The sequence below is a fragment of the Lagopus leucura genome, unplaced genomic scaffold (genome assembly GCF_019238085.1).
Source record: "Lagopus leucura isolate 7727_CA_CO unplaced genomic scaffold, USGS_WTPT01 Super-Scaffold_100004, whole genome shotgun sequence".
Taxonomy (NCBI): domain Eukaryota; kingdom Metazoa; phylum Chordata; class Aves; order Galliformes; family Phasianidae; genus Lagopus; species Lagopus leucura.
In genome coordinates, this window is record NW_024962264.1 from 49,572,619 (window position 1) to 49,588,694 (window position 16,076).

Below are 16,076 nucleotides of genomic sequence, written 5' to 3' on the forward strand. Positions count from 1 at the left end.
TCATTTCATGAAGTGGGAAAGAATCCCTTTCTTCAGTGTATAGAGGAACCAGGAGCTTTTTAACTATTAGATCAAGAATATTTCCATCAGAATCTCTTCCCACAAGCTGTCCAGGTACATATGCATGTTTACATTTTTCTCATATATATGCATTAAAAGCCTAAATCAAGTTGATAAATACTACAATTGCAAAGAATACAATGCTGTAAATGTGATTAACTGAAAAGAGTGAGTTTTTTTATGTATATATTTTTAATGGAGTATTTTCATAACAAGTATTATTAAATGTAGTTGAAAAGAATACCGTGCTGTTATTTTGAAACACTAAATGGTGTAGGTGTGATAACTTATGTCATAATTTTATTTTAAACATTGTTCTAAGTTGCAATCTCAAAGGTACTTCTAAAAGATCTAGAGGATCACATCTTTGTACAAACTAGGCATATTTCAGAGTGGCCACATTCAACATATCTTTTTGACACTACCTAAAAATCAAGCTCTATCACAGCAGGTGAATGAATTCTGATCAAAAGCTGTGAAGTGAGGTGCGCATGTTGTGTTATGCAGGCATCTTCAGCGTCTGTGCCATACTGTACCTAATGCTCCTGTAGAGATTTTTTTCTTCTCTTTACACTAATATCAAAAAGTCTACCTTTTCCCCCCCCCAATATCATCTTCTAATTGGTTCATTATACAATATCAACACTGTAACTGGAAAATATGTGTCCAGTTAAGTTTAGGAAAATGATATTGATTTTATTAGGATGTTCACACAAGTTGAAGTCTCTTTTCTACTTCCAAATGTCCTTTTGTGCTGTTGAAGGTCTTCGATCCTGTAAGCCTTGTGAAACAGAAGAGAATTTTATCCATTCAGGTTTTCTCTTCCATTAATTTCTGAAAGAAATGTGAAGTGACTTGTATTAAAATGTTGATACTCTGACATTTCATTTTTAATACTAGCAGATCTTTTAAAGGAATATGTTCAAAGAGATCTATAAATTATCATTCAGACATTTTAATAAACAATCTTTAGCACGAAAGAAAAATGTCTGATGTAGAAATTTTTTGAAAATACTAGTATGGCTTCTGAATGCTAGTGGAGAGTGTGAATCAGTAAATTCTAGTACTTCATTGACTTGGGTAATTTTGATCTCATTTCTGACCCTGATTTTAAGTGAACCTAGCTTGTTGCTCACATGTGAGGCCATACTGTCTGCTCATCTGTTTTATTTCAAAAGACAAAAATTCTCAGTGGGTGACTGTTGTTTGAAAACCTTTCGTCATCACTTTGGCATATAGAGTTGCAAATGCAACAGATCTGGTTCCTGAAGATCCTGATGAAAATGCTTAGTTATAATTTATGTGTTTCAAAGTATATACTTCAGGATTTTGACCTCTGGAACTATTTATTTCCTCTGTTAACAGATCAAGCTGTCAAATGTGATGAGCCAAAGCATAGGCTTTAGGCAGAAAAAAAAAACAACAAAGCCCTGTATGTCAAGTCTCTTATGGCTAGTCATAACAGAAATTACAGAAAGGTGTATTTGAAACCCTGCAATTTCATGTAGAGCTCAAGAGCTTTGGAGATCCTGCATCACTTCATCAGTGATGCTGATGATCGTGCTGATCAGAGTCAGCATTTTCAACTAGACTTAAGAAAAAATTAACAGAATTTACTGCTTTATTTTAAATCACAGTAAAAGAAAAAGGTAGTGGCAGTGCTGCTATTTATTGTGGATGATGAACTTACTGGGCAGGTGGCAAGTTTATTTCCTGTGTTCTTTCTTCCCTCTTTGATGCTACTGCTAGCATTTCGCTCAGAGATTAAGATGTCTCCTTGGTAATGGAGTAGCATAGATCTCCTCAGACTGTGGAGAATCAAAGATCATCAATCTCTGAACGAGCACTTTAATTTTTAGTATTGGAAAGATAGTGACTTCAGCTGTTTGTTATAGGATACTTGGTGCTGATGGAGAACAAAAAATGATAGCCCAGAATTTAGGAAGAGAAGACATTTTCTGCATTCCTCTGTTTTTCCACCCTGATAATCTTAGAATGTTAATTAAAAGTAATATTTATTGGATGCACTTCTAAATGACAAAATATGTTTCAGTGGTATTTGGCTGTTGGAATTCTAAGTCCAATTTATCTGTTGGAAAAGTTATAGCAAGCAAATATTTATCACTATTGGAAAATGCCAGAAATGAAAGATAATCTAAAAGATGAGAACTAGCAGTAGAAATCATGTTACTAAACAAAGTGCATAAGTGCTGAATTGACTAAACACTGAGCAAAGAATCAGCATTTATATTTGTGTATTAAGTGTGGAACTGAAGATTTTTTCAAGCTTTAACCTGTGGCTTTTTGCAACTTTTATCTAAAGCCAGCCTTGAACTTCTCTCAATATAGGCCCTGGAAACCGCTGTTACAAATAAATTCAGGTGGATTCTACAGCAGCATAAATATCCATGAACCAGATCAAGGGTCATTTAATCTAGATGCTTTTGTTCTCTGAGAGTTACTTTGTATCTCTGCTGTGAATTCACTCCTATTTCCTATCAAACTGCGTTACAGCACAACAAAGAGTACTGAGCAACGTGCTGGTACTTGATCATCTCTTCACATATTTGTGAATGTCTGTTAAAGCAGTAGAAAAAAAAGCAATCTCCTTTCAAATGACCTTTAGATAAAATTGACAGTATGTTTCTGGTTATGTAGAAAAAGACGAGAGTATTGTATTCATTTTTTCTCTGCCTCCAGAGATGCCCCAGTCAAAAGTGGTTGTCAGTGGTTTACAGGCTGGTTCGGCCCAGCTCCATGACTAGAAGGGTAGAGGGATCCACAGGTCTGTGCCTCCAAAAAAGGAAAACAGAGAACCCCAAAATAATTAAAAACAGCAGCAACAATCTGAGGAAAAACAAAACTAATTTAGTAAATATGGTATTGTAATGCAAGATAACACACTATGATACAATATAATTAGAAATAAAGCTAACGAATCAAATATAATGAGAGAGAGTGTCCAAAAGGTGGATACGCCTCACCATAACACTGAGGTGAGATGCACAGTCCAGTTGAGCAGCAGGGAGGAGAGCCTGACGGAGAAGAGCCCATCAGGTGACATTGCCAGGGGTTATATCTCCTCTCTGACCACAAAGACCCCTGGGGTTTGTAGTTCTTCTCTTCTGGGTAGATGCCCAGAACTGGAGGATTAACACTTTAACACCCAGTTCACTACATGATATGGTTGGAATACCGATAACCAGAAATCATAAAACCATGACAGTGGCTGCACTGACCCCTTATATTCATTAACCTGCTAACCTTACATTGAGTTGAAGAGCAGGGAGGAGTGTTTGCATCAGTGCTATGGTGACAGCATTCACCAGGTACTTGAGGATATTGCTGCCATTTTTCCTTGGTCTAGATACCTGCTTGTATCTGTATAAATGCTGGCAACTTAAGCTAAAACTGTAGCTCTGGCAGGAAAATATTGTATAACCTGCTGTGGTTGGCTAAAGCTTTAACACTGTCATGGGAAGACAAGGAGGGAGGGGAAAGCTGTTCTAAACTTAGTTTGAAAAGTAGACTAAAGTGTTAATTCAGACCCCTTAGCTGGAGCTAATACTTACTGTGTACACCTAAACTGGCTCAGAAATATGAGACTTCTTGAAATCCTCTTAAAACATATTCAGATTCCTCAGTGGGTGTAGAGGATTGTGTATTTGTTTTCATTCCAGAAAAGATTGCAACACAACGTGAAGCTAATGTTTTCTGAGCATAAGATATCTCAGCGTTAGATGATTATTGACATATTCTTTCTGTATAAGAATTCTTTGATAGTCTCTTAGAAGGCTTACAGTTATTTTGTTAAGGCTCACAACTTTTTGTCTTTCCATATCACACAGACACCTATAGAAGTTAAAAAAAAAAATAAAAAATAAAGCAATGAACTTAATCAAACAACAAAACTTCAGGAAACTTTTGCTGTTTCATCAGTAGTCTCATCTTTGTGGAGAACATCAGATTATTTGTCTAAATATATGTAAAATAAATGCTTTGAGAAATTAACTTCAAATACAGTCTCTGAAATTCAGTTTTGCCATCTTTATGATATTAATACACAAACAAAAGTAGTTGGACTCTGGAAATTGAACGCTTAGCAGAGAGTTGCCTCTTTGAATGGGAAATCTGAAGAATAAAAACTGGGAAATTCTACAGTGTATCAAATAACTATAAACTATTTGAAAGCTATGGAACATACATAAAATCAAGTTGCACGTGCTGTAATATAGGATGCTTGGAAAAAAAAAATTATAATTCTTCCTGTTTTTGAAGAGAATGTAAATATGATTTCAAAGTCATATCACAAGTATGGTGTGACCTTTATTTAATACTATATGATCAAACATCAGCTGTGCTGTAATGCGCTAAATTACAACGGAATGTGTGACTCTTGCTGCTGTAGAAGAAATGTGCATGTGAAGATATGCAAAAAACTACATTAATAAATTTGGACTTTAAATAAAATTTTCAGACTGAGTAACCTTTAAACTCCAATCGGTTCAACCTCAGCCTGGGCAGAATGACACACCGGCATTTATATAGGATTTCTTTTATAACCATAAACTCTAGTTTGTTCTGGGAAACATCTCTGTTGTAGTAGAAGGGGGAGATGAAAATTTATAGTTCAGAATTGTAAGCCAAAATGTATATTAAAGAGAAAAGAATACACGGTGCCAAAACGGTATCATCATTAGAATGACACGTCTACTACTTATCTGATACTGATTCTGTATGCAGGTTAGTTTCATGTGTTGCATTAACATAAGCATTACTTTGCTCTTATCCTTTTGTGTGATAAAACTTTATTTGGCCTTCCCAGCAGATGCATTAATTCTGCAACTCCTTCCTAGGAAAAGGAATTACCATTAGATGGTATATTAGGTGATTTTCCGCTATTGTCTGAACCTCTGCTGTCTTATTACTGCCTTCTATTATCATTGCAGATTCTGTCATTTCATGACTTTGGATTTTAGAGTGTTATCTGGAGATCAGACTTCTTTCTAGGGAGCACTGCTAGTGGAGAGCAAGGACCAAAGATAATCAGTAGACAAAATAAATTGCTTAGCATCTATGTCGTTAAGCTAGCTAAGAGCTGTTACTACAACTTTTATTTTATTTTCACACTCCTTATGTGGATTCATGAGTGAAAAAAAATTTCTACTTTCCTTTGTAAATATACATTGGAGAAGCTGAATTTTTACAGGGAACTGATCTCTTTTGAGTGAAACAGCTCAAAACACCCCATGCCTCCATGTAATTTACAGTAATACTTTCATGCCAGCATCTCCCTCTATTTATCTTCATCTAAAACTCACTTTGGAAAGTTTTTCATGATTACTGTGAAGAACTTTCTATTTTCTTTTCTTTTACAAAATGGTGTGATATAAGAACAGCATTCCTACAATTGTATTTGTGTCCATACACTTGTGTTTGGTTGTCTATTTTGAATGTGTAAACAGGTAAATAGGCATAAGGCATCTCGTATATAGTATATAACTCTTGAAATACACATACACACAAAAAGTATAATGAAGAATATCTTCTAATAAAATGAAATTGTTCTGAAGAATTTTTTTCATACTATGCAATCATAGAACAAATCAAAGTTGTATAAAGTTTTGATGAACAACTGGCTATGATGGGAAAACATAAGAAATGAAGGTAAAAGAGGTATTAAATCAAGTGCGTAAGACAGAATTTGTTTTATTCAAGCTTTTAAGGTTTTTCTATCATGCTCAAATGGCTTATGACTTTGACAGCAGTGTTATTTTATGTCCCAAAAGGACTTTTGCTGGTCTTTTGCTGGTATCCATTATTAATGAGCATTTAAGATGAAAGAATACAAAGCTATTATAATGTTTTTCCAGAGAAATGAAAAAGTAATTTTTAGGAATAAAATATCAGAAAATTAAAATCTATGAATAAAAAGAAACAGCTGGACTACATAGGCAGGAAAAACTATATAGACTGATGTGGAAAAGGCAGACCTTGTAATCAACAAAATAGGGTCAAAGAGAGACATCGAATATGGAGGAACTGGACAGCATTACCAAAGAAGTTCTCCTGTGTTTTCTGGGAAATCAGCATAATGGTGTACTTCTCAGAAATAACTGTACACAAGCACATCATGGAGAATAAGCAGAAGGAAAGAGTCTTGTATGCAGTTGCAGGTCTTAAATCTCATTGGAATCAAAAGATATCATGAGAGACCTTCTATCTCTTGGGTGCTGTCAATGAAGGATGCGGGCTCTTAGAGAAGGGATGATTTGCATGCTGAGGAAGAGTAATCACATTTATTTAAAAGAGAAGCACAGATGCCTCGATACTCTGGATACTCTGAATAATGATGGGTGATGAGTCCCCTCAGAGCTTGAGTGTAAGTGCTAATGTCACGCCACTAGCTTAGGGAATATAATAATATCTTTTTCAGAAAAGGTACCAGTAGACAAGGAGTTGAATATGAGTCAGTAACAGGCCCTTGCATCTGAGAAGGATAGTAGCCCTTGGAGCTGTATTTACGCAGAACACAGCCAACCACTGAGGGAGGTGATCCTTCCCCTCTACTCAGCACTGGTGAGACTTCTGAGTCCGCTGCAGAGTTTCCCACTACATGACAGATATGCAGAGTCTGCAGCAAAGGAAAATGAAGATGATGCCTGGAGCATCTGACATAAGAGAAGAGGCTGAGAAGAGGTTGTTTAGCCTGGAGAAAAGAGGGTCTAGGGGTAATCTGTCAATGTATATAAATTCTTAAAGTTCCATTTAAACATACAAAAACACTTTGCCCTTTGAGCACTGGCACAGCTTGCTCACGATTTCCATTCTTGAGGACTTTCAAATGCTGACTGGACAAGATCCTGAGCAGTCCATCCTAATTGACCCTGCTTGGAGCAGGAGAGTTTAAATGGGTGATCTCCAGGCATCCCTTTCAAACTAAATTTTTTTTGATTCTGTAAAGCTGAAAATACTAACAACTCTAGAAACACATAATTAGAATACAGTGACATTATAGAAAAAAATGCTATGGAATAAAATATATGACATTCTAATTTGCATAGTGAATTTACTGTGTCCTTGACTCCATGTAAACACTGTGCAGCAACAACTAAGATGTTGCTGTGTTATTGGTACAGAAATAGGATAGTAAAGTATTCACTGGACATGAAGAACAAGCAGTAATTTTTTCCCTTCTTGTGTTAAACTTTCTGTGTTGTGATTGTAAATAGTGAACTTTTTTTTCTGCCTTGAAAGATGGAAGCAGTCAATATAAAACTGAGCAGGAAACCATTGAGGACAATGTGAGAATTTGAACAGAGGAGAGCCAGCTAGCTGTGTAGCACATACATCACCCCTGTCTTTAATTACATAGTCTGAAATACATCTTTCAAAGACAGTTTCTGCATCTTCTCTAAATATTGCTTGACATAAAAAGCATGCGTATCTGTTGCACCTATTTATCTTACAGTTCCTCGTGTTATTTGCTGGAAATAGTTGTCCCTCTACCTGTAAAAATTTTCTTCTTTGCAAAGAGACAAGAAGGTCTAATAATTAATTGAACATATACCAAAATGAAATTATTTCTTTGTGCTTGGGATTTTATGGGTTTGGGTGTGAATGCTCGGCATTGCAATTCTAAAATTTGTTTGATATCTGAGATTTGGGTATGAAATGGGAATATGAAATCAAAGTTTATGGATTAATTCATTAGTCATTAAAAAGCAGCAGATTAGAAGGAGTCTGAATTACTCCACAGCTTTTGACAGAAGCTGCAGGCTAAATTTTCAGTTATTGTAAATCAGTCATGTTAATTTTTCAGTTGGAATGAAACAGATGCCAAAGTACTATGAGATGGTTAATTTAGTCTCAATATGAGGACCTACAAGATCCTCTGGGTTCAATAACACTGTTTGGATGCCTGTGAATAAGATGATTCCAATGAAAATGAAAAGAAAAAAGAAAAAGAAAAAAAAAGAAAGAAAAATGAATGCAATTAATTTATCATATGGACCAAATCTGAAAAATGGTCATATTCTCAACAAGGTTGAGGCATGAAGCCCATGCTCTAAGCTGGATAAAATTATTGAAGTTCCAGAAATGTTTATCATAAGGTGTTCTGCAGGAGATTAAGTATTGAGAGAGGAGTCTCAGTCTCTCTAAGCTAATGAGAGATTTGCAGACTCTTTATGTGAAGTTATGATAATAAAAAATTCCAGGTTATAAGATGCAAATTGCATTACTTCCAGTCTGTTAAAAAAAATATATATATATATATTTTTCTGTTGCCTTTAGAAACAGATGCAAATGTTACCTTCTAGAGTAAGGTAAGGTAAGATGGCAGTCAAATGCAAAGAAGCTCTGAATTAAATGAAGGTCTGAGTGTTGATGTGAACTTTAATTAATGTAACAGCGACACTCAAAGGGTTTGAAATGGAACAGGTAGGGTTACACCCTTTGTGGCTCTTTGGTGTTGTTTTGTCATTCACTTACCACTGAGAATCACATTGCACAATGCAAATGTCAGCTTTACATTGTGGATGCGTCATCAGTGAATTTAGTTGCATAACTAAATAATAAAATGTATTCTCCCTTAAAACATACTAAATTTTGTGATGATACAATGTAGCTTTGGCTAAATTAACTTGAAGAGGTGATCCTAGAGGCTGGAAAAATATCTTCCTTTATTTATGATTATAGTTTTAAACAGATATAAACTGCCGCAAGATTTTTCTGCCTTTTTGTTCTTAAACTGTTATTTCAGAATTGATTTTTATTGTATTTCAAAACAGAATTTTCTTATTTTGTGACATTAAATGGTTGGGTATTTTTATTTTCCCAATAAGAATGCTTCTAAAATCCTTAATACCTTTACCTCTAAGGAGTTTACTATCTGTGAAAGCCTAGTAGGTCCTTTTAAATCTCATGCTTATTTTTTTGTATTGTGTTCAAAAGGTTAGAAGCACATAGGTCTGCCTTTGAAGAATTTAATGGAATAAAATCAACATTTACATTTTACCATTTTATTTTTAGTACATAGTGAAGTTATTATCACAATTAATAGAATAAATAGAATCAACAGGTGTTTTTTTTTTAATAAGAAACTGTCTTGCTTCTTCAAGGTCAAATGGCCCAATTTCTTTATAACTTGGAATCTGTCTCTGCATTTTGAGAATCAACAAGCTTGAAAGGGAAGAACCTGATCCCTTCTTAATTTCAAAAGTGTTCATCCAAATGGAACTTAATCAAAACTAAGAATTACTTAGAAATGAACTTGTGAAAAGCTTCTCAGATGTTTCTAGTTGATGTATTTTTTCAATCAGCTGATCCTTCTTTGTGACATTTACATGCCACTACAACTTCTAGAAGTACATTATTTCCATTTCAGTAGGGCTAATAAAACCACAAACTAGTGTTTAAAACTGTGTAACTCTTTTGTTTAATGAAAAAGATAAATATTGAGTGAATTTTTCATTTAGTTGAAAGTATTTAGAGATGAGCAATCTTAATATTTCAGTGGATAATACTGTATATTTGCAGCACAGTTGTAAAACTCGTTGGATACTTGCTGAAAGAAAGACATCTTCCAAAGACAGTTTCTGCATATTTAAATATTTAAAAATATTTAAATATTGCTTGACATAAAAAGCATGCGTATCTGTTGCACCTATTTATCTTACAGTTCCTCGTGTTATTTGCTGGAAATAGTTGTCCCTCTACCTGTAGAAGTTTTCTTCTTTGCAAAGAGACAAGAAGGTCTAATAATTAATTGAACATATACCAAAATGAAATTATTTCTTTGTGCTTGGGATTTTATGGCTTTGGGTGTGAATGCTTGGCATTGCAATTCTAAAATTTGTTTGATATCTGAGATTTGGGTATGAAATGGGAACATAAAAGTTTATGGATTAATTCATTAGTCATTAAAAAGCAGCAGATTAGAAGGAGTCTGAATTACTCCACAGCTTTTGACAGAAGCTGCAGGCTAAATTTTCAGTTATTGACATTTTGGGAAGCGAGGAGGATGTAATTTTACGTTTTAGGGGAAAATAGTAACCTGAACTCTGAACCTCAGTCTTCCTGGCATATATGAGCATTTATGTGTAGGATCTGGCTGGCCACCTTGTGCGGCTGCATGTAAAAGAGAACATTATTGTTCCAACAGGAAGCTGAATGACTGACAGTTCTGTACATTAGAAATGCTGGCGTGCATTGACTGTGCTAACAAAGCTACACGGGAGTTGTAACAACAGTTTCAAAAATTATTTAAGAAAAAATGAAATTAAATTCAAGAACGGATTTTAAAAAGGTTTTTCCAATTTCTGTTAATTATATTGTAATTTTATTACAATGCAAAACAATATTTACTGTGTCTTGCATCTCAGAAGAACAACAAAACCTGACTAATTTCTGGAAAGGAAGGGGGAGAAGTAACAGACAATAGTACTGAGTCTTTATTTAGACAAAGTAGTAGAGGAATAAGCGTGAATCTGACAATACTTGGATTGTATTTACACTATTGGACAGGAGGGCAGATGCAGAGAGGTATTCATTGCACGAGTGCATTGCCTAGAGAACAGAAAACACACCTCTAAGTACTAATTTTAGTCTCTGATGGCAATAGTATGAATAGCAATTATCCTAAGAAAGCAAAAAGAAAAGATGTAACAAATCTTAAAAGTGCTAGAGAGGTCTGGCAATGACTTCATCTTTTCCTTTAGGGCATAAGATTGCCTTAAAGCATTGCTCTTTTGTTACTTGTTTATGTTTCTATTACCAAGACTTCAAGCTGAACTTTTCTGAACAAGCCTCTGGAGGCTCAGTTGGAAAAATTCCAGCCTCTGCTTTTGTCCACATTTAAAATCAAAATTACAGACTGTCTTAAAAAAGAAGCAATATTCATCAATCCACTAACTGCTATTCTATAAAAATAAGGTCTTCATGTACACTGAGCTTTTAACCTCTTTATTAAAGAGCACAGATATAACAATATTAGAATAAGTTATTTTTCTTCTATATGGCAGAGCTTTATCAATTAGAAATGGTTCGTTTGTCAGATAGAATTTGGAACTGGGTACTAATCTATGAATTAGCTGCTTGTTGTTTGAGGACATGTTTGACTATGCAAATATACATCACTGAATGACCTTTGTGGTTAAATTTGGATGATCACTTAAGGAAAAAACTGTCAGTTTCATTTAATTTTTGCAAACTCTTTGTCAGTGCATCTAAGGATCTCAGTCACCCTGGAGTGTTACCCAAGGTACATGAATAATTAAGGAAGATTCATCATTGAATGTTTTGAAGTAGTTTGAAAAACAAACAAACAAACAAACAAAAAGAAAACAACTGCTAAAATGCACTGATGATGTGATTAAAAGAACTTGACTGGCTTCTTCTTCCATGCTCCCTGTTGCCTCTTTGTTTGAGAGTTGTATTCCATAAGAAAGTGCAGCCTTCCAGCATGATTACAATAATTAGAAAGATTTAACAAATAAATGTGAGTTACTTTAGAAACAATTTATGCTTAAATGGCTGCCTTGTATATAGTGAAGAATGACTGACATGGCTTATCAGCTGCTTTCCAAGTTTTCCAACTAAGCAAGTTTCCCTCCTCTCTTTCAGCCTTAGGTTCAGGCTGGCTTATGTGCAAAATCGAATGCCAGTCTTTTATGCAGCTACACTTCTATGTAATTCTCTTATGACATGGGATAATGAAATTGTATCTGTTTTAAGCTTTTAACCCATTTCTGAATCCATAGATACAAGAGGAATATTGTTAAAAGTGAAAACAAGAACTAGATGTAGATATGTTAATATTATTTCAAGTAAAATTTAAGTTGAATGTGTGGAAGAAATGGATATGAAAATATTATACTATTATCTTGAGATAGCTACTCTTCAGCATTTTGCTTCAGACACTTCAGTAAAACTTGTGGGCGAGTTTTTATGAAGTGATATCTCCTAACACAAATGATGGTGTGATTTTTCTAAGTCTAAGCATTTTTTTGTAATGAGCTGATTTTAATACAGAAAAGGACAATGCATTCTGGTTTAGAAAAGTAGAAGTCAAAATAAATGTTTTTGCAAGTAATTGAACTTCTTTTACCAAGTAGAAATGCACTGTAGCAGTGATATTTTACCACATCAGTGATTACAAGCCAATTATAAAATCACACCAGCTTATTAAAATTGATGAGCAATGTTATACCAATGCATGATTTGTTAAAAGTATCACCACAGCTGATAATTTTACAGAATATGCAGTGAGAAAACTAGCAAGTTATGCATGTATCTTCATTTGATGTGTAAACATTAACCTTCAAATTCTTTAAAACATTTCCTGCTTGCATTTTTGAGAGAGAAATCACAAGAAAGAGCTTAGAATGAAACTGTTTTTTAACACAAGTTGTAGTAAATGGACTACTTACAGTCAAGCCCTTCCCAAAAATAGTTCTGAATATATCATGATTTCTTAATCATTTTCTAACAGTTATAGCTTCTATATTTATACTTGTCTTTAAGTTTAGAATAGAATTTCAACATTTAATTGCACACATATGTTTAGATAAGTTTTCCTAAGAAATCCCTTGGTCTCTTTTATTAAGATATTTTATTAGTATTTTATTATATTATTTTTATACTAAACTAAAAAATACTTATAACTACCAGCCTCTGGGCAGCCTGATCTAGTTCTGCCCATGGCAGGGAAGTTGGAACTAGGTAATCTTTGAAGTTCTTTCCATCCTCATGATTAAAAAAAAAAAAAAAAAGTCTCCAGCATCCATTTCTCAGCCTCAGCTGCCCCTCCACTGTACAGCCAGAACTAGACTTACTTCAGTTCCTGGCTCCCAGTCCTCTGGCACTGTTCAGTGGCTGATCTTGGTATTTGGTAGTAATTACATGTGGATGTGTGCACTCTTGCTTGCTCCAGTTACTGTTACCCTCAACACGTGGGCCATGCAGGCTGTGGTGTGACTTCATTTCTGGTACTTAGACCTCCATGTGCACACAAGAGAGAAACTCTTTCTTCAGAAAACAATTAGAAATGGATTTCCACAAGACAGAACATACTCTGGTAGTCCAGTGAAGAGCACAGTCAGACAAATGTTCTGACCAGCAACATGTTTGAATACAACAGGTCCCTTTTGTCTCCCAGTTGATTTTTCCATGCCTCTTCCTCCTCAAATCACCCTGATTCCTCCATTTCCCATCTTCAGTCCTTCCATTAAAAATCCTCCTCTGCATGACCCTTGAGTTTCATGACTCTAAGCAATGTCACCCCTCAGTCTATAAGGAGATCTGCTCCCTTGATGCATTTTACAAGCTGTTGCCTCAGCTCATGGGCTGAGGCTACTCTGGGACATCCTTGGGAAGGCCTAGGCTGGGGCTGGGTCTCTGTAGAGCTACCCTACCTGCCCTTTTCTCTCTGTACTCCCTTTTGTTCATGGAAATGAGTTTCTAATCACATACTCAAAGCATAATGAAAAGGCATATTTGAAAAAGTGAATATCAGCACAGTTGAAAAAAGCAATTAAAATTGTTATTTATAACTGCATTTATTCCCATCAAAATAATAAGAAAAATTCCACGCAACTTCTCTGTGAATCTGTGTAGTGAATGTATTTTAAAAAAATTATTTTTTTTAGAAAATTCTGTTTTTTATGAACACACAAAGAGCAGTAATATTAACTAGTCAGTATCCACATCTTATTTATGAGTTATTGTAACTTTTCACCATTTTTGTATGATGGGTATTTTACAAATATAGATAACTAGCAAACTGAAGGAAATTGTACTTTTCTCCTAAAATTTACAAAGCAAAACAAACAGCTAAAATAAATAGACAATTCTTAATGAGGTATGGTTGCACTGGATGATCTTGTAGGTCTTTTCCAACCATGGTGTTTCTGTGATTCTGTGATTCTACATGCTTAGCACTAATATGTAACTAATTCAATTTTCATATGAAATTAAATAAATTAACTAGAGGTATTAACATAGAAAGTTCAGGAATAAGTAGAGAGTCATGCTATCTAGCAGTTTTGCTTGAAACTTCATGGTAAATTAGTTCTTCACCCAGGAATTTTAAAGGTGACACCATGTGGTAATAAAGAATATTGCTCCAGTATTCATTAGGCACTAAAGAGGTGCTTTAAACTGCCATTTCTGCATATACAAATGAAGTAACATTAGTCTTTCTCTGAAAGGTCTTCATTATACATCATGTTAACGTTTTAGATTCCATTATTTAATTAACAAAAAATAAAATCTATAAAGAAGCATATCCTAGCTGGCTTCCCCTTATTAGGCTTGGAGAATAGAGATGTTGTGGCTGAGTGAAAAGTCAGCAAGAAATTTAAGAAACAAATGATCAATGTCCCCGAGTAGGGAGCCAGATATCAGTCAAAAAGATATTAATATCAGTTTCAGCAGTAGTTAAATGAATACTTTCTTAATGATACACTTCATCCAGGAAAGAATATGGAAGAATTTGAAATATTGCAAAAGATCAAGCAATTTATTAAAAGAGTAACTGAAATGTGATGCAGTAATAGTAACATGTCTTATTCTTAAGACCACTCTTGAAGGCCATTCTTTAAGACCATTACAAATAAAGGTCATGTCAATTTGAGAACACTCTAACAACCTCCTGAAAAATAAGAGAAAAAAGGAAAAAGAAAGATCTTCCATGGTTAGTATCACGTTACCAAAGGACTTATAAGGATTTTACATAAAGCTGAGGATTTTCTGTGGTATTCAACTAGAAAATATGAATATAATAAATGAGTTTGAAGTTTGATTTATGAAATATTATCAGGAACTTTTACGGCGAGCACTGAATGTTCAGAAGAGTTAGTAATGCTATAGAAGATAGATAGTTCCGAAAGTAATGCCTCCTATCTATTTCCATGAAAATAACTCTGAGTACAACACTATGATTTGGTGGAGCAGTTTCTCAGATATAAAACAGGAGAAAAATTCTCAACCTACGGATGTGGTTCAGGTAGACTGTGTCTGAGCTTCAGAAATAAAGCTCAAGATTACAGTAGATAAGCCTTGTGCACATTTTCTTGATCTTCAACAGATTTAAAGGAGAACCTTAGTCACTTCAGAAGAAAGAACATTAGAAAGTTTGGATTGAATTCATTTATCTTAATTTGTTTCAAAGCACTGTACTCCTTTGTACTTCTGCTCTTGGAGGCTTCAGTTTCAGCTGGGGTGGAATTGTTTTCTTTAGAATGTCTGGTATGATGCTATGTTTTAGATCTAGGAGGCTTTGACTGCTACATAAAAGTTTGCACTGCCATGAAAATTCTCCCTCAAGGTGCTCTGCAAAGCATTTATAAGCAATTGTTTCTGAAATCTGATTTCTAAGAATTAAAAATATCATAAAGAATTATGATTCAAAAAAGTATCTTGGTAAATGTGCTTATGTAAGCAGTTTAAATGTAATCCCCATGAAATGAGGAGATAAATATACTGGGAAATTCAAAATGCAGACATAAATCACTGGTAATACACAGATGAAATGGGAAGAGTTTATCTGGTGTTTGTTAGTATCTTCTCTATATTTTAATCTTTTAAATTCATTTTAATTTCCTAATTATTGTTTATGATCATACTCTGTTGTGCATTAATCTCTCAAAAGTGAGATCTGCTGCCATAAGTAACTCTGGACTACTCAAGCCTGAGTCAGCAGAGCAGTCAATAGCTGAGCTGTCTTTCAAAACAAACAGAAATATGATTAAATCACACTGATTCCTTCCTTCCCACATTCTCCAATGTATTAACTTTATTAAAATTATCTGAGCAGTAAGAACAAAGCTGCAAATATGCTGCATCTTACTGACATAACATTTACATTAAAAAAAAGAAAAGAAAAAAAAAGAAGAAAAAGCAACCCAAAACAGCAAACTGTTAAAGGAGGTAAAGTCTCCACCAAAATTATCAAGTTCCAACATAAAGACCTTAGCACAAGTTTTTACAATCCCTGGAGGCATTCGAGGCCAGGC